Below are 21,463 nucleotides of genomic sequence, written 5' to 3'. Positions count from 1 at the left end.
CCTAGTGGTGCTAATGTTGATCCCAAACACTGGCAGATCCAACTAGAGATAGCTAAGGTCAATGCACAAGTGCAAAAGGAGCAGACTGACAAGCTAGGCTCACTTTCAAACGTGAAAAATTATGACAGCGCTTCACCTTCAGAATCAGTGTCGTCTCAGCTGAACAACTTAGATCTTGTACCAGAGTTCTGTGAAGATGACATGACTACATTTTTCCTTAAGTTTGAATAGACTGCCCATCAGTTCTCTTGGCCGAAATCGTCTTGGACGGCTGTGATACTTCCCCACCTCATTGGTAAGGCTGGGTCCACGTACGCCTCACTGAACAGTGACCAGTGTAATGATTATGAGGTCGTGAAACAGGCAGTGCTGAATGTTTATCATTAAAATCCTGAAGCATACCGACTCAAATTTAGAGCTAAAAATAAGCATCCTTATCAAAACTACCTAGATCACTTTCGTGAAAAGTTCAGGTTATGCGTGCAGTGGCTATGCTCCAAACAAGCTTGTGATGCTGAGGCAATCACAAAACTATCTGTACTCGAGGAATGTAAGGATGGTGTACCCTATGATGTACTTAAGTACATAATTACTAAAGAAGTGAGGACTTTTGAGGAGGCTGGGAAACTAGCAGATGAGTACGTCCTAAATCTCAAACTTGCTGCGGAGAGACATTCAATGGGTTTTGATGGCAGAGGTGAATCCAAAGGTCATGTAATCCCACCTGAATCTGCTCCCTTGCTGGTAACTCATAAAAGTCTGGGGAACAACTCTGAGAGAGTTAAGGCTTGTTTTCACTGTCACAAGATTTGGCACCAGGTGAAGGATTGCTGGGCCAGGGTGAAGGAATCCAGAGACTCTACCAAGTGTAGGCCAGTGAGTCTCTTCTCAACTTCAGGGCCACTTAGCAAAGTAAATGAGGCTAACCATGCTCTTAGGAAAGTGAGGGGCTGCGAGTGTTGATCAATCTGTAGTTAAGGATCCATTTCGTGGGAACTACAATGCTTTCCTGTCTGAGGGCTGTGTTAGTAGATGTGGGGTGCAATGAAAAGTCACCATATTATGGGATTCTGGTGTGCTGCAGTCTCTGATGTTGGATGGCTTGGTGCCGTGAGGAGAGTCTGGAGACCGAGTCTTGTTAGACGGGCTGTGGAGGCTCAAGGAAGCTCCAGTGGTTGATGTGAAGGCAGAAACAGATCTCTTCATGAGACATGCTCTTGTGGGGGTTGTAGATAGGTTGCCTGTCTCAGGCATGGACTTTGTGTTAGGCAATGACCTAGCGAGTGGGAAGATGAACCCAGTGCCGGTGTTGCCTATGGGACTGGTGGTGTCCAAGGAAGCAGCAAAGCTTGAGGAAGAGGTACCAGAGACAGTCCGTGAGTGTGAAGATGCAAGGTCCATGACAGCTGGCACAGCAGGCCGTGTGCCTGAGGACACAGCTGTTGAGACAGAGGAGTTGAAGACACTCCCTGAGAGTGAGACCAATGAGGGGAAGTTGTGTGATACCCTCTGTGCTGGTGTAGACTCCACTGAGACGGAGAGACTGAGTGCGTTCTCTGAGAATGAGAGCAGTGAGAGGAAGTTGTGTGATACCCTCTGTGCTGGTGAAGACTCCCTGGGACAGAGAGACTGAGTGCATTCTCTGAGAATGAGACCAGCGAGAGGAAGCTGTGTGATACCCTCTCCCCTGGAGTAGACTCCATTGAGAAGGAGGAATTTAGGACACCCTCTGAAGATGAAATTAGAGGAGAAGCCGTGTGATACCTCCTGTGCTGGTTTCGAGTCCATACAAGAATCAGTGGGTGAGGCTGATGATTTGTCTCATGCCCATTCAAGAGACTCAGGAACGGATGATGAGATGGCCTGACAGACGGTCTCAATTGAGAAGCTTTGAGACGGGCGATGAGGTGCTGCTTCTACTACCCCAGCCAGGACAATCCCTGGCTGCCCGTTTTCAGGGTCCCTACACCATTATCCGAAGTGTAGAAGACAAATTACCCTGTCTCTACCCCCAACAGGCACAGAGGCCAGAGATTATGCCACATCAACATGCTTAAGCCATATTTCAGTCATCATCCTCCCCCTTTGGAGCTGAATGAGCCAGTCTGCATCATCCAACAACCAGCGGTAGCCATGTGTGATGAGGACAACGACGTAGCTGTGGGTGCCTTGGAGACCTAGGAACCGGACGGAGGTGCTGATGGGAAGTGGGATGCAAATCTTTTGCATCTTACAGAGAAACAACGTGCGCAGATGTCCGCCCTGCTGTCAAAACACCCAGAAGTTTTCTGAAGCACACCTGGACAGAACTCGCTCACAAGCCATGACATAGATGTGGGAGATGCCCGACCTGTCAAACAAGCTCCTTACCTGGTGAGCCCACAACGAGCGGCAATCCTTCACACTGAGCTGAACTATATGCTGGAGCACGACCTGATTGAGCCATGTCAGTCAGATTGGAGCTCCACTGTCACTTTCGTACCCAAGCCTGATGGGACCTATCAGTTTTGTATTGAATACCGCCGGGTTAATGAGGTGACAAGAACTGCACCTTTGCAGTGTTAGTATAGACTTATAAGTGTAAAGTGATGCCATTTGGCATGAAGAATGCCCCTGCCACATTTCAATGACTTGTGGACATCCTCGTCAGAGACCTGCCTGTTTGTGTCATCTACCTAAACGATATTGTGATATACAGAGTTGAGACAAATATCTACAGAGACCTGAGAATGTTCTGACGGTTTTGAATAAGGCTAACCTGGTTCTCAATGGGGACAAATGTGGATTTGTGAAGGCCAAAGTGCAGTGTTTGGGCTATGTGATCAGTCAAGGTGAGCTAGCCCCACAAACTGCAAAAGTCCAGGCTTTATCCCAGATGGGTGCCCCCCGATCTAGAAGAGAACTGAGACATTTTATTGGTATGGTTGGTTACTACTGGATGTTCATTGTTAATTTTGCAACACTCGCAACCCCTCTGACAGATTTACTGAAGAAGGATGTTGGATATGTTTGGAATGAGCAGTGTGAGACTGCCTTTCATCAGTTACAATCCATACTTTGTAATAGTCCTATTTTGCAGGCTCCTGATTTTGACCAGCCATTCAAGTTAGCAGTAGATGCCAGTAATGTGGGAGCTGGTTCTGTCCTCTTACAGGAGGACGAAAACAAGGTTGACCATCCTGTAAGCTATTCTAGTAAGAAATTCAATCAAGCCCAAAGGAATTATTCCACCATTGAGAGGGAACTTTTGTCTTTAATACTTGCATTGCAAAACTTTCATGTATATTTCTGCCCTTGAGGCAATATCATCAGGGTGTATACTGACCATCTACCACTCAAATATGTTCACAAGTTCCGAGATAAGAATCAAAGGTTAACTAGGTGGGCCTTGTTCCTTCAAGAGTATAATATAGATATTCACCATATTGCTGGCACACATAATGTGTTAGCCAAGTATTTATCTCATTCTTTATCTCGCTCTTAAGGTGAGAAAATTCCTCTTCCAGGAATTTTCTCCTTTAAGGAAAGGGGTGTTACAAACATGTGTGTCTGCCCCCACATGTTCGTGTATATATGTAGGTGTGTGTGTCTTTGTGGTTATGGTGTAAGTGATATTTTAGGGCAGGACAACCGAGGGGAAAGCAGGACCATTAGGCCTGCTGCATTCCCACATCTCTGGAGTTTCCAGATGGCTGCGCGGGGTCAAGGAGGTCGCGAGGCCAGTTAACCACAACACTTAAACTTTTCATCTGAGGCACCAGGCTGGCTGGAGGTCAAGTTGGGAGGTCTGTTCTTTGGCATATGGCCTCCTGTACACCATACAAGATGTGGAACGGACCTAAAATCCTCCAGCCAACCAGCAGTTTCAAAGATAGCCCCTCCTCCAATCACTGCTGGACCTGAGGCCCTCCAGCCAAGTAGGAGTGGCACTTAGGAGCCACCCCCCTCCAATCACAACTGGACCTTGGTCCTATAGTCAATCAAAGGAGGGACTATAGGGTAACAGGGCGGACACAAGTCGTTCCTACTTGTAATAAAAACCCGACACCCGCTGAGCCTTGATTCCTTTCTAGCCCAGCGAGGTAAGTGGTTTCCCAATAAATGTAGCTTGAATTATGTTATCAAAGATAAATTGTCATAAATGAAAGATATCTCCTGGTTTGAAATCTTACCTGGAATGCTAAACTCATGTTCAGTGTTAACGTAAATGATTTGCGCCTGATTCATGTGTTTGTGTTTTGTACTCTTTAATTCTTTTATTGTAAGTAAGTAGTTTTAATCCCATGACTTTAATTTAATCCCATGACTTTAAGATAATGTTATCTTGTGTAACATAAAATTTGGCATCGTTGCCAGGGTAGGATAAAATTCATACCAATATATATATATATATATATATATATATATATATATATATATATATATATATATATATATTCTTTCATACTATTCGCCATTTCCCACAATAGCGAGGTAGCATTAAGAACAGAGGACTGGGCCTTTCAGGGAACATCCTCACCTGACCCCCTTCTCTGTTCCTTCTTTTGGGGAAAAAAAAAAGACGAGAGGGGAGGATTTCGGGACCCCCGCTCCCTTCCCTTTTAGTCGCCTTCTACAACACACAGGGAATATGTGGGAAGTATTCTTTCTCCCCTGTCCCCAGGGATATATATATATATATATGTATATATATATATATATATATATATATATATATATATATATATATATATATAAATATATATATATATATATATCTTTTTTTTTCTTTTTTTGCCGCTGTCTCCCGCGTTTACGAGGTAGCGCAAAGAAACAGACGAAAGAGATGGCCCATCCCACCCCCATACACAATGTATATACATACACGTCCACACACGCAAATATACACACCTATACATCTCAATGTACACATATATATACACACATAGACACATACATATATACCCATGCACACAATTCACACTGTCTGCCTTTATTCATTCCATTGCCACCCCGCCACACATGGAATACCATCCCCCTCCCCCTCATGTGAGCGAGGTAGCACTAGGAAAAGACAACAAAGGCCCCATTCGTTCACACTCAGTCTCTAGCTGTCATGCAATAATGCCCGAAACCACAGCTCCCTTTCCACATCCAGGCCCCACACAACTTTCCATGGTTTACCCCAGACGCTTCACATGCCCTGATTCAATCCACTGACAGCACATCAACCCCGGCATACCATATCAATCCAATTCAATCTATTCCTTGCCCGCCTTTCACCCTCCTGCATGTTCAGGCCCCGATCACACAAAATCTTTTTCACTCCATCTTTCCACCTCCAATTTGGTCTCCCACTTCTCCTCGTTCCCTCCACCTCCGACACATATATCCTCTTGGTCAATCTTTCCTCACTCATTCTCTCCATGTGCCCAAACCTTTACTTCCTCCAGTTTTTCTCCATTCAAACTTACCTCCCAATTGACTTGACCCTCAACCCTACTGTACCTAATAACCTTCCTCTTATTCACATTTACTCTTAACTTTCTTCTTTCACACACTTTATCAAACTCAGTCACCAGCTTCTGCAGTTTCTCACATGAATCAGCCACCAGCGCTGTATCATCAGCCAACAACAATTGACTCACTTCCCAAGCTCTCTCATCCACAACAGACTTCATACTTGCCCCTCTTTCCAAAACGCTTGCATTCACCTCCCTAACAACCCCATCCATAAACAAATTAAACAACCATGGAGACATCACACACCCCTGCCGCAAACCTACATTCACTGAGAACCAATCACTTTCCTCTCTTCCTACACGTGCACATGCCTTACATCCTCGATAAAAACTTTTCACTGCTTCTAACAACTTGCCTCCGACACCATATATTCTTAATACCTTCCACAGAGCATCTCTATCAACTCTATCATATGCCTTCTCCAGATCCATAAATATATATATATATATATATATATATTTTTTTTTTTTTTTTTTATACCTCGTCGCTGTCTCCCGCGTTTGCGAGGTAGCGCAAGGAAACAGACGAAAGAAATGGCCCAACCCCCCCCATACACATGTACATACATACGTCCACACACGCAAATATACATACCTACACAGCTTTCCATGGTTTACCCCGGACGCTTCACATGCCTTGATTCAATCCACTGACAGCACGTCAACCCCTGTATACCACATCGCTCCAATTCACTCTATTCCTTGCCCTCCTTTCACCCTCCTGCATGTTCAGGCCCCGATCACACAAAATCCTTTTCACTCCATCTTTCCACCTCCAATTTGGTCTCCCTCTTCTCCTCGTTCCCTCCACCTCCGACACATATATCCTCTTGGTCAATCTTTCCTCACTCATTCTCTCCATGTGCCCAAACCACTTCAAAACACCCTCTTCTGCTCTCTCAAACACGCTCTTTTTATTTCCACACATCTCTCTTACCCTTACGTTACTTACTCGATCAAACCACCTCACACCACACATTGTCCTCAAACATCTCATTTCCAGCACATCCATCCTCCTGCGCACAACTCTATCCATAGCCCACGCCTCGCAACCATACAACATTGTTGGAACCACTATTCCTTCAAACATACCCATTTTTGCTTTCCGGGATAATGTTCTCGACTTCCACACATTTTTCAAGGCTCCCAAAATTTTTGCCCCCTCCCCCACCCTATGATCCACTTCCGCTTCCATGGTTCCATCCGCTGACAGATCCACTCCCAGATATCTAAAACACTTCACTTCCTCCAGTTTTTCTCCATTCAAACTCACCTCCCAATTGACTTGACCCTCAACCCTACTGTACCTAATAACCTTGCTCTTATTCACATTTACTCTTAACTTTCTTCTTCCACACACTTTACCAAACTCCGTCACCAGCTTCTGCAGTTTCTCACATGAATCCGCCACCAGCGCTGTATCATCAGCGAACAACAACTGACTCACTTCCCAAGCTCTCTCATCCCCAACAGACTTCATACTTGCCCCTCTTTCCAAGACTCTTGCATTTACCTCCCTAACAACCCCATCCATAAACAAATTAAACAACCATGGAGACATCACACACCCCTGCCGCAAACCTACATTCACTGAGAACCAATCACTTTCCTCTCTTCCTACACGTACACATGCCTTACATCCTCGATAAAAACTTTTCACTGCTTCTAACAACTTGCCTCCCACACCATATATTCTTAATACCTTCCACAGAGCATCTCTATCAACTCTATCATATGCCTTCTCCAGATCCATAAATGCTACATACAAATCCATTTGCTTTTCTAAGTATTTCTCACATACATTCTTCAAAGCAAACACCTGATCCACACATCCTCTACCACTTCTGAAACCACACTGCTCTTCCCCAATCTGATGCTCTGTACATGCCTTCACCCTCTCAATCAATACCCTCCCATATAATTTACCAGGAATACTCAACAAACTTATACCTCTGTAATTTGAGCACTCACTCTTATCCCCTTTGCCTTTGTACAATGGCACTATGCACGCATTCCGCCAATCCTCAGGCACCTCACCATGAGTCATACATACATTAAATAACCTTACCAACCAGTCAACAATACAGTCACCCCCTTTTTTTATAAATTCCACTGTAATACCATCCAAACCTGCTGCCTTGCCGGCTTTCATCTTCCGCAAAGCTTTTACTACCTCTTCTCTGTTTACCAAATCATTTTCCCTAACCCTCTCACTTTGCACACCACCTCGACCAAAACACCCTATATCTGCCACTCTGTCATCAGACACATTCAACAAACCTTCAAAATACTCATTCCATCTCCTTCTCACATCCCCACTACTTGTTATCACCTCCCCATTTACGCCCTTCACTGAAGTTCCCATTTGCTCCCTTGTCTTACGCACCCTATTTACCTCCTTCCAGAACATCTTTTTATTCTCCCTAAAATTTACTGATAGTCTCTCACCCCAACTCTCATTTGCCCTTTTTTTCACATCTTGCACCTTTCTCTTGACCTCTTGTCTCTTTCTTTTATACTTCTCCCAGTCAATTGCATTTTTTCCCTGCAAAAATCGTCCAAATGCCTCCCTCTTCTCTTTCACTAATACTCTTACTTCTTCATCCCACCACTCACTACCCTTTCTAAACAGCCCACCTCCCACTCTTCTCATGCCACAAGCATCTTTTGCGCAATCCATCACTGATTCCCTAAATACATCCCATTCCTCCCCCACTCCCCTTACTTCCATTGTTCTCACCTTTTTCCATTCTGTACACAGTCTCTCCTGATACTTCCTCACACAGGTCTCCTTCCCAAGCTCACTTACTCTCACCACCTTCTTCACCCCAACATATATATATATATATATTTTTATATATATTTTTTATTATACTTTGTCGCTGTCTCCCGCGTTTGCGAGGTAGCACAAGGAAACAGACGAAAAAAATAGCCCAACCCCCCCCCCATACACATGTATATACATACGTCCACACACGCAAATATACATACCGACACAGCTTTCCATGGTTTACCCCAGACGCTTCACATGCCCTGCTTCAATCCACTGACAGCACGTCAACCCCGGTATACCACATCGCTCCAATTCACTCTATTCCTTGCCCTCCTTTCACCCTGCTTCTAACAACTTTCCTCCCACACCATATATTCTTAATACCTTCCACAGAGCATATATATATATATATATATATATATATAAATATACATATATATATATATATATATATATATATATATATATACATATAAATATATATATAAATATATATATAAATATATATATAAGGCATGTGTACGTGTAGGAAGAGAGGAAAGTGATTGGTTCTCAGTGAATGTAGGTTTGCGGCAGGGGTGTGTGATGTCTCCATGGTTGTTTAATTTGTTTATGGATGGGGTTGTGAGGGAGGTGAATGCAAGAGTTTTGGAAAGAGGGGCAAGTATGAAGTCTGTTGGGGATGAGAGAGCTTGGGAAGTGAGTCAGTTGTTGTTCGCTGATGATACAGCGCTGGTGGCTGATTCATGTGAGAAACTGCAGAAGCTGGTGACTGAGTTTGGTAAAGTGTGTGAAAGAAGAAAGTTAAGAGTAAATGTGAATAAGAGCAAGGTTATTAGGTACAGTAGGGTTGAGGGTCAAGTCAATTGGGAGGTGAGTTTGAATGGAGAAAAACTGGAGGAAGTGAAGTGTTTTAGATATCTGGGAGTGGATCTGGCAGCGGATGGAACCATGGAAGCGGAAGTGGATCATAGGGTGGGTGAGGGGGCGAAAATTCTGGGAGCCTTGAAGAATGTGTGGAAGTCGAGAACATTATCTCGGAAAGCAAAAATGGGTATGTTTGAAGGAATAGTGGTTCCAACAATGTTGTATGGTTGCGAGGCGTGGGCTATGGATAGAGTTGTGCGCAGGAGGATGGATGTGCTGGAAGTGAGATGTTTGAGGACAATGTGTGGTGTGAGGTGGTTTGATCGAGTAAGTAACGTAAGGGTAAGAGAGATGTGTGAAAATAAAAAGAGCGTGGTTGAGAGAGCAGAAGAGGGTGTTTTGAAATGGTTTCGGCACATGGAGAGAATGAGTGAGGAAAGATTGACCAAGAGGATACATGTGTCGGAGGTGGAGGGAACGAGGAGAAGAGGGAGACCAAATTGGAGGTGGAAAGATGGAGTGAAAAAGATTTTGTGTGATCGGGGCCTGAACATGCAGGAGGGTGAAAGGAGTGCAAGGAATAACATGAATTGGAGCGATGTGGTATACCAGGGTTGACGTGCTGTCAGTGGATTGAATCAAGGCATGTGAAGCGTCTGGGGTAAACCATGGAAAGCTGTGTAGGTATGTATATTTGCGTGTGTGAACGTATGTATATACATGTGTATGGGGGTGGGTTGGGCCATTTCTTTCGTCTGTTTCCTTGCGCTACCTCGCATATATATATATATATATATATATATATATATATATATATATATATATATATATATATATATATATATATATATATATATTTTTTTTATACTTTGTCGCTGTCTCCCGCGTTTGCGAGGTAGCGCAAGGAAACAGACGAAAGAAATGGCCCCCCCCCCCATACACATGTACATACACACGTCCACACACGCAAATATACATACCTACACAGCTTTCCATGGTTTACCCCAGACGCTTCACATGCCTTGATTCACTCCACTGACAGCACGTCAACCCCTGTATACCACATCGCTCCAATTCACTCTATTCCTTGCCCTCCTTACACCCTCCTGCATGTTCAGGCCCCGATCACACAAAATCTTTTTCACTCCATCTTTCCACCTCCAATTTGGTCTCCCTCTTCTCCTCGTTCCCTCCACCTCCGACACATATATCCTCTTGGTCAATCTTTCCTCACTCATTCTCTCCATGTGCCCAAACCATTTCAAAACACCCTCTTCTGCTCTCTCAACCACGCTCTTTTTATTTCCACACATCTCTCTTACCCTTACGTTACTTACTCGATCAAACCACCTCACACCACACATTGTCCTCAAACATCTCATTTCCAGCACATCCATCCTCCTGCGCACAACTCTATCCATAGCCCACGCCTCGCAACCATACAACATTGTTGGAACCACTATTCCTTCAAACATACCCATTTTTGCTTTCCGAGATAATGTTCTCGACTTCCACACATTTTTCAAGGCTCCCAAAATTTTCGCCCCCTCCCCCACCCTATGATCCACTTCCGCTTCCATGGTTCCATCCGCTGACAGATCCACTCCCAGATATCTAAAACACTTCACTTCCTCCAGTTTTTCTCCATTCAAACTCACCTCCCAATTGACTTGACCCTCAACCATACTGTACCTAATAACCTTGCTCTTATTCACATTTACTCTTAACTTTCTTCTTCCACACACTTTACCAAACTCAGTCACCAGTTTCTGCAGTTTCTCACATGAATCAGCCACCAGCGCTGTATCATCAGCGAACAACAACTGACTCACTTCCCACTTTCCAAGCTCTCTCATCCCCAACAGACTTCATACTTGCCCCTCTTTCCAGGACTCTTGCATTTACCTCCCTAACAACCCCATCCATAAACAAATTAAACAACCATGGAGACATCACACACCCCTGCCGCAAACCTACATTCACTGAGAACCAATCACTTTCCTCTCTTCCTACACGTACACATGCCTTACATCCTCGATAAAAACTTTTCACTGCTTCTAACAACTTGCCTCCCACACCATATATTCTTAATACCTTCCACAGAGCATCTCTATCAACTCTATCATATGCTTTCTCCAGATCCATAAATGCTACATACAAATCCATTTGCTTTTCTAAGTATTTCTCACATACATTCTTCAAAGCAAACACCTGATCCACACATCCTCTACCACTTCTGAAACCGCGCTGCTCTTCCCCAATCTGATGCTCTGTACATGCCTTCACCCTCTCAATCAATACCCTCCCATATAATTTACCAGGAATACTCAACAAACTTATACCTCTGTAATTTGAGCACTCACTCTTATCCCCTTTGCCTTTGTACAATGGCACTATGCACGCATTCCGCCAATCCTCAGGCACCTCACCATGAGTCATACATACATTAAATAACCTTACCAACCAGTCAACAATACAGTCACCCCCTTTTTTAATAAATTCCACTGCAATACCATCCAAACCTGCTGCCTTGCCGGCTTTCATCTTCCGCAAAGCTTTTACTACCTCTTCTCTGTTTACCAAATCATTTTCCCTAACCCTCTCACTTTGCACACCACCTCGACCAAAACACCCTATATCTGCCACTCTGTCATCAGACACCTTCAACAAACCTTCAAAATACTCATTCCATCTCCTTCTCACATCACCACTACTTGTTATCACCTCCCCATTTACGCCCTTCACTGAAGTTCCCATTTGCTCCCTTGTCTTACGCACCCTATTTACCTCCTTCCAGAACATCTTTTTATTCTCCCTAAAATTTACTGATAGTCTCTCACCCCAACTCTCATTTGCCCTTTTTTTCACCTCTTGCACCTTTCTCTTGACCTCCTGTCTCTTTCTTTTATACTTCTCCCACTCAATTGCATTTTTTCCCTGCAAAAATCGTCCAAATGCCTCTCTCTTCTCTTTCACTAATACTCTTACTTCTTCATCCCACCACTCACTACCCTTTCTAAACAGCCCACCTCCCACTCTTCTCATGCCACAAGCATCTTTTGCGCAATCCATCACTGATTCCCTAAATACATCCCATTCCTCCCCCACTCCCCTTACTTCCATTGTTCTCACCTTTTTCCATTCTGTACACAGTCTCTCCTGGTACTTCCCCACACAGGTCTCCTTCCCAAGCTCACTTACTCTCACCACCTTCTTCACCCCAACATTCACTCCTCTTTTCTGAAAACCCATACTAATCTTCACCTTAGCCTCCACAAGATAATGATCAGACATCCCTCCAGTTGCACCTCTCAGCACATTAACATCCAAAAGTCTCTCTTTCGCACGCCTGTCAATTAACACGTAATCCAATAACGCTCTCTGGCCATCTCTCCTACTTACATAAGTATACTTATGTATATCTCGCTTTTTAAACCAGGTATTCCCAATCATCAGTCCTTTTTCAGCACATAAATCTACAAGCTCTTCACCATTTCCATTTACAACACTGAACACCCCATGCATACCTATTATTCCCTCAACTGCCACATTACTCACCTTTGCATTCAAATCACCCATCACTATAACCCGGTCTCGTGCATCAAAACCGCTAACACACTCATTCAGCTGCTCCCAAAACACTTGCCTCTCATGATCTTTCTTCTCATGCCCAGGTGCATATGCACCAATAATCACCCACCTCTCTCCATCAACTTTCAATTTTACCCATATTAATCGAGAATTTACTTTCTTACATTCTATCACATACTCCCACAACTCCTGTTTCAGGAGTATTGCTACTCCTTCCCTTGCTCTTGTCCTCTCACTAACCCCTGACTTCACTCCCCAGACATTTCCAAACCACTCTTCCCCTTTACCCTTGAGCTTCGTTTCACTCAGAGCCAAAACATCCAGGTTCCTTTCCTCAAACATACTACCTATCTCTCCTTTTTTCACATCTTGGTTACATCCACACACATTTAGGCACCCCACTCTGAGCCTTCGAGGAGGATGATCACTCCCCGCGTGACTCCTTCTTCTGTTTCCCATTTTAGAAAGTTAATACAAGGAGGGGAGGATTTCCGGCCCCCCGCTCCCGTCCCCTCTAGTCGCTTTCTACGACACGCGAGGAATACGTGGGAAGTATTTTTTCACCCCTATCCCCAGGGATAATATACATATATATATACATATACACACACACACACACATACACACACATACGCACATACACACACACACACACACATACATATATATACATATGAAAAATGTAAGAAACAATTTAGAAAACAAACTTTTAGCTTGAAATGAATGAAAAAAATGAATGTCACATAATGGTTCAACCTCTGGCTATGGAAAAGGAAATGTACAATTTATTCACACAAACGTCAATAGCAGTTCTCATCAATTTCACCACTGTATCAATAAGCTTCAATGTCTAAGCTACATTTTTCTCCAACTTCACTATTTTCTTGTCAAAAACACCATGCATGAAAACTATCACTCCAGTAACACAACTATAAACATTTACTTCCCCTTTAAAAGTTCTGGGGAAGTCTGTCTCGATACACTGCGGCGAGGCGACGCGACGCTGACACAATCACTGTCACAATATCACTTCTGCCTCCTCAAGTCAATCTCTCAGCCACAGTGCAGGCCTTCATTGTCGAAATCGGTCTTGCCTTCAGACGTCTTATCGATGTCTCTGCTCTCGGTAGCCCTCCTCTCGTTAACTCCCACAGTTCCCTCATCCTAAATCGAACCCAGGTTCTCGTGTTGTCTACTGCACTAGACAACACCGTGGCCACTTGGACGGCTTCCCTATGAATCGTCACCGAGTCAGGTGAGGCCAGCCAACAGACGAGACCCTCCAATTGTTAGAGGCGTAGTTCATATCTCTCTTGTCTTCCGGACTGGGCGAATCTTGTGATTTTGTATGCTAGAGGTTCCGATCACAGACACCAGCCCTCTCTGAGGCCGAACCTCATCAAGGTCATCTGATATCCTCAGTACGACGTCTTTATCCAAAATATATATATATATATATATATATATATATATATATATATATATATATATATATATATATATATATATATCAGCGAACAACAACTGACTCACTTCCCAAGCTCTCTCATCCCCAACAGACTTCATACTTGCCCCTCTTTCCAAAACTCTTGCATTTACCTCCCTAACAACCCCATCCATAAACAAATTAAACAACCATGGAGACATCACACACCCCTGCCGCAAACCTACATTCACTGATGATACAGCACTGGTGGCTGATTCATGTGAGAAACTGCAGAAGCTGGTGACTGAGTTTGGTAAAGTGTGTGGAAGAAGAAAGTTAGGAGTAAATGTGAATAAGAGCAAGGTTATTAGGTACAGTAGGGTTGAGGGTCAAGTCAATTGGGAGGTGAGTTTGAATGGAGAAAAACTGGAGGAAGTGAAGTGTTTTAGATATCTGGGAGTGGATCTGGCAGCGGATGGAACCATGGAAGCGGAAGTGGATCATAGGGTGGGGGAGGGGGCGAAAATTCTGGGGGCCTTGAAGAATGTGTGGAAGTCGAGAACATTATCTCGGAAAGCAAAAATGGGTATGTTTGAAGGAATAGTGGTTCCAACAATGTTGTATGGTTGCGAGGCGTGGGCAATGGATAGAGTTGTGCGCAGGAGGATGGATGTGCTGGAAATGAGATGTTTGAGGACAATGTGTGGTGTGAGGTGGTTTGATCGAGTGAGTAACGTAAGGGTAAGAGAGATGTGTGGAAATAAAAAGAGCGTGGTTGAGAGAGCAGAAGAGGGTGTTTTGAAGTGGTTTGGGCACATGGAGAGAATGAGTGAGGAAAGATTTACCAAGAGGATATATGTGTCGGAGGTGGAGGGAACGAGGAGAAGAGGGAGACCAAATTGGAGGTGGAAAGATAGAGTGAAAAAGATTTTGTGTGATCGGGGCCTGAACATGCAGGAGGGTGAAAGGAGGGCAAGGAATAGAGTGAATTGGAGCGATGTGGTATACCGAGGTTGACGTGCTGTCAGTGGATTGAATCAAGGCATGTGAAGCGTCTGGGGTAAACCATGGAAAGCTGTGTAGGTATGTATATTTGCGTGTGTGGACGTATGTATATACATGTGTATGGGGGGGTTGGGCCATTTCTTTCGTCTGTTTCCTTGCACTACCTCGCAAACGCGGGAGACAGCGACAAAGTATAAAAAAAAAAAAATATATATATATATATATATGTATATATATATATATATATATATATATATATATATATATATATATATATATATATATATATATATTTTTTTTTCCGCTGTCTCCCGCGTTTGCGAGGTAGCGCAAGGAAACAGATGAAAGAAATGGCCCAATCCACCCCCATACACATGTATATACATACGTCCACACACGCAAATATACATACCTACACAGCTTTCCATGGTTTACCCCAGACGCTTCACATGCCCTGATTCAATCAACTGACAGCACGTCAACCCCGGTATACAACATCGATCCAATTCACTCTATTCCTTGCCCTCCTTTCAACCTCCTGCATGTTCAGGCCCCGATCACACAAAATCTTTTTCACTCCATCTTTCCACCTCCAACTTGGTCTCCCACTTCTCCTCGTTCCCTTCACCTCCGACACATATATCCTCTTGGTCAATCTTTCCTCACTCATTCTCTCCATGTGCCCAAACCATTTCAAAACACCCTCCTCTGCTCTCTCAACCATGCTCTTTTTATTTCCACACATCTCTCTTACCCTTACGTTACTCACTCGATCAAACCACCTCACACCACACATTGTCCTCAAACATCTCATTTCCAGCACATCCACCCTCCTGCGCACAACTCTATCCATAGCCCATGCCTCGCAACCATACAACATTGTTGGAACCACTATTCCTTCAAACATACCCATTTTTGCTTTCCAAGATAATATTCTCGACTTCCACACATTCTTCAAGGCTCCCAGGATTTTCGCCCCCTCCCCCACCCTATGATCCACTTCCGCTTCCATGGTTCCATCCGCTGCCAGATCCACTCCCAGATATCTAAAACACTTTACTTCCTCCAGTTTTTCTCCATTCAAACTTACCTCCCAATTGACTTGACCCTCAACCCTACTGTACCTAATAACCTTGCTCTTATTCACATTTACTCTTAACTTTCTTCTTTCACACACTTTACCACACTCAGTCACCAGCTTCTGCAGTTTCTCACATGAATCAGCCACCAGCGCTGTATCATCAGCAAACAACAACTGACTCATTTCCCAAGCTCTCTCATCCACAACAGACTTCATACTTGCCCCTCTTTCCAAAACTCTTGCATTCAACTCCCTAACAACCCCATCCATAAACAAATTAAACAACCATGGAGACATCACACACCCCCTGCCGCAAACCTACATTCACTGAGAACCAATCACTTTCCTCTCTTCCTACACGTACACATGCCTTACATCCTCAATAAAAACTTTTCACTGCTTCTAACAACTTGCCTCCCACACCATATATTCTTAATACCTTCCACAGAGCATCTCTATCAACGCTATCATATGCCTTCTCCAGATCCATAAATGCTACATACAAATCCATTTGCTTTTCTAAGTATTTCTCACATACATTCTTCAAAGCAAACACCTGATCCACACATCCTCTACCACTTCTGAAACCACACTGCTCTTCCCCAATCTGATGCTCTGTACATGCCTTCACCCTCTCAATCAATACCCTCCCATATAATTTGCCAGGAATACTCAACAAACTTATACCTCTGTAATTTGAGCACTCACTCTTATCTCCTTTGCCTTTGTACAATGGCACTATGCACGCATTCCGCCAATCCTCAGGCACCTCACCACGAGTCATACATACATTAAATAACCTTACCAACCAGTCACTAATACAGTCACCCCCTTTCTTAATAAATTCCACTGCAATACCATCCAAACCTGCTGCCTTGCTGGCTTTCATCTTCCACAAAGCTTTTACTACCTCTTCTCTGTTTACCAAATCATTTTCCCTAACCCTCTCACTTTGCACACCACCTCAACCAAAACACCCTATATCTGCCACTCTATCATCTAACACATTCAACAAACCTTCAAAATACTCACTCCATCTCCTTCTCACATCACCACTACTTGTTATCACCTCCCCATTTGCGCCCTTCACTGAAGTTCCCATTTGCTCCCTTGTCTTACACACTTTATTTACCTCCTTCCAGAACATCTTTTTATTCTCCCTAAAATTTAATGATATTCTCTCACCCCTACTCTCATTTGCCCTCTTTTTCACCTCTTGCACCTTTCTCTTGACCTCCTGTCTCTTTCTTTTATACATCTCCACTCAATTGCATTTCTTCCCTGCAAAAATCGTCCAAATGCCTCTCTCTTCTCTTTCACTAATAATCTTACTTCTTCATCCCACCACTCACTACCCCTTCTAATCAACCCACCTCCCACTCTTCTCATGCCACAAGCATCTTTTGCGCAATCCATCACTGATTCCCTAAATACATCCCATTCCTCCCCCACTCCCCTTACTTCCATTGTTCTCACCTTTTTCCATTCTGTACTCAGTCTCTCCTGGTACTTCCTCACACAAGTCTCCCTCCCAAGCTCACTTACTCTCACCACCCTCTTCACCCCAACATTCACTCTTCTTTTCTGAAAACCCATACAAATCTTCATCTTAGCCTCCACAAGATAATGATCAGACATCCCTCCAGTTGCACCTCTCAGCACATTAACATCCAAAAGTCTCTCTTTCGCACACCTGTCAATTAACACGTAATCCAATAACGCTCTCTGGCCATCTCTCCTACTTACATACGTATACTTATGTATATCTCGCTTTTTAAATCAGGTATTCCCAATCACCAGTCCTTTTTCAGCACATAAATCTACAAGCTCTTCACCATTTCCATTTACAACACTGAACACCCTATGTATACCAATTATTCCCTCAACTGCCACATTACTCACCTTTGCATTCAAATCACCCATCACTATAACCCGGTCTTGTGCATCAAAACCACTAACACACTCATTCAGCTGCTCCCAAAACACTTGCCTCTCATGATCTTTCTTCTTATGCCCAGGTGCATATGCACCAATAATCACCCATCTCTCTCCATCAACTTTCAATTTTACCCATATTAATCGAGAATTTACTTTCTTACATTCTATCACATACTCCCACAACTCCTGTTTCAGGAGTACTGCTACCCCTTCCCTTGCTCTTGTCCTCTCACTAACCCCTGACTTTACTCCCAAGACATTCCCAAACCACTCTTTCCCTTTACCCTTGAGCTTCGTTTCACTCAGAGCCAAAACATCCAGGTTCCTTTCCTCAAACATACTACCTATCTCTCCTTGTTTCACATCTTGGTTACATCCACACACATTTAGACACCCCAGTCTGAGCCTTCGAGGAGGATGAGCACTCCCCGCGTGACTCCTTCTTCTGTTTCCCATTTTAGAAAGTTAAAAATACATGGAGGGGAGGATTTCTGGCCCCCCGCTCCCGTCCCCTATAGTCACCTTCTACGACACGCGAGGAATGCGTGGGAAGTATTCTTTCACCCCTATCCCCAGGGATAATATATATATATATATATATATATACATATATATATACATACACACATACATATACGCACATACACACACACACACACACACATATACATATATATACATATGAAAAATGTAAGAAACAATTAGAAAACTGAAACTTCTAGCTTGAAATGAAATGAAGTTTCAGTTTTCTAATTGTTTCTTACATTTTTCATATGTACATATATGTATATGAGTGTGTGTGTGTGTATGTGTGCATATGTATGTGTATATATATATATATATATATATATATATATATATATATATATATATATATATATATATATACATATATATATATATATATATATATATATATATATATATATATATATATATATATATATATATATATATATAAATGTCAATAAGAGCAAGGTTATTAGGTACAGTAGGGTTGAGGGTCAAGTCAATTGGGAGGTGAGTTTGAATGGTGAGAGGCTGGAGGAAGTGAAGTGTTTTAGATATCTGGGAGTGGATCTGTCAGCGGATGGAACCATGGAAGCGGAAGTGGATCATAGGGTGGGGGAGGGGGCGAAAATTTTGGGAGCCTTGAAAAATGTGTGGAAGTCGAGAACATTATCCCGGAAAGCAAAAATGGGTATGTTTGAAGGAATAGTAGTTCCAACAATGTTGTATGGTTGCGAGGCGTGGGCTATGGATAGAGTTGTGCGTAGGAGGATGGATGTGCTGGAAATGAGATGTTTGAGGACAATGTGTGGTGTGAGGTGGTTTGATCGAGTAAGTAACGTAAGGGTAAGAGAGATGTGTGGAAATAAAAAGAGCGTGGTTGAGAGAGCAGAAGAGGGTGTTTTGAAGTGGTTTGGGCACATGGAGAGAATGAGTGAGGAAAGATTGACCAAGAGGATATATGTGTCGGAGGTGGAGGGAACGAGGAGAAGAGGGAGACCAAATTGGAGGTGGAAAGATGGAGTGAAAAGGATTTTGTGTGATCGGGGCCTGAACATGCAGGAGGGTGAAAGGAGGGCAAGGAATAGAGTGAATTGGAGCGATGTGGTATACAGGGGTTGACGTGCTGTCAGTGGATTGAATCAAGGCATGTGAAGCGTCTGGGGTAAACCATGGAAAGCTGTGTAGGTATGAATATTTGCGTGTGTGGACGTGTGTATGTACATGTGTATGGGGGGGGGGGTTGGGCCATTTCTTTCGTCTGTTTCCTTGCGCTACCTCGCAAACGCGGGAGACAGCGACAAAGTATAAAAAAAAAAAAAAAAAAAAAAAAAAAAAATATATATATATATATATATATATATATTCCTATGAGTCCACGGGGAAAATGAAACACGAAAAGTTCCCAAGTGCACTTTCGTGTAATAATCACATCACCAGGGGAGACACAAGAGAGGAATATAACAGTCAGTTGATATACATCGAAGAGACGAAGCTAGGACGCCATTTGGTAAACATGTGATTGTTCCATAGCCAGAGGTTGAACCATTATGTGACATTCATTTTTTTTTCATTTCATTTCAAGCTAGAAGTTTCAGTTTTCTAAATTATTTCTTACATTTTTCATATGTATATATATGTATATGTGTGTGTGTGTATGTATATATATATGTATATATATATATATATATTATCCCTGGGGATAGGGGTGAAAGAATACTTCAGACGCATTCCTCACGTGTCGTAGAAGGCGACTAGAGGGGATGGGAGCGGGGGGCCAGAAATCCTCCCCTCCTTGTATTTTTTTAACTTTCTAAAATGGGAAACAGAAGAAGGAGTCACGCGGGGAGTGCTCATCCTCCTCGAAGGCTCAGATTGGGGTGTCTAAATGTGTGTGGATGTAACCAAGATGTGAAAAAAGGAGAGATAGGTAGTATGTTTGAGGAAAGGAACCTGGATGTTTTGGCTCTGAGTGAAACGAAGCTCAAGGGTAAAGGGGAAGAGTGGTTTGGGAATGTCTTGGGAGTAAAGTCAGGGGTTAGTGAGAGGACAAGAGCAAGGGAAGGAGTAGCAGTACTCCTGAAACAGGAGTTGTGGGAGTATGTGATAGAATGTAAGAAAGTAAATTCTCGATTAATATGGGTAAAATTGAAAGTTGATGGAGAGAGATGGGTGATTATTGGTGCATATGCACCTGGGCATGAGAAGAAAGATCATAAGAGGCAAGTGTTTTGGGAGCAGCTGAATGAGTGTGTTAGTGGTTTTGATGCACGAGACCGGGTTATAGTGATGGGTGATTTGAATGCAAAGGTGAGTAATGTGGCAGTTGAGGGAATAATTGGTATACATGGGGTGTTCAGTGTTGTAAATGGAAATGGTGAAGAGCTTGTAGATTTATGTGCTGAAAAAGGACTGGTGATTGGGAATACCTGGTTTAAAAAGCGAGATATACATAAGTATACGTATGTAAGTAGGAGAGATGGCCAGAGAGCATTATTGGATTATGTGTTAATTAACATGCGTGCGAAAGAGAGACTTTTGGATGTTAATGTGCTGAGAGGTGCAACTGGAGGGATGTCTGATCATTATCTTGCAGAGGCTAAGGTGAAGATTTGTATGGGTTTTCAGAAAAGAAGAGTGAATGTTGGGGTGAAGAGGGTGGTGAGAGTAAGTGAGCTTGGGAAGGAGACTTGTGTGAGGAAGTGCAAGGAGAGACTGACTACAGAATGGAAAAAGGTGAGAACAATGGAAGTAAGGGGAGTGGGGGAGGA

At 43.2% G+C, this 21,463-nt stretch overlaps 1 protein-coding gene across 1 annotated transcript in view; it reads right to left on the bottom strand.

Annotated features, from left to right (window-relative positions):
* The window catches only part of Pngl (N-glycanase Pngl), a 189,340-nt gene that overhangs the window by 147,635 nt on the left and 20,242 nt on the right, over positions 1-21,463 (bottom strand). The window lies entirely within an intron of this gene.

This window comes from Panulirus ornatus, chromosome 12 (assembly GCF_036320965.1).
Source record: "Panulirus ornatus isolate Po-2019 chromosome 12, ASM3632096v1, whole genome shotgun sequence".
NCBI classification, from domain to species: Eukaryota; Metazoa; Arthropoda; class Malacostraca; order Decapoda; family Palinuridae; genus Panulirus; species Panulirus ornatus.
This window is presented reverse-complemented; position numbering and strand designations above follow the sequence as displayed.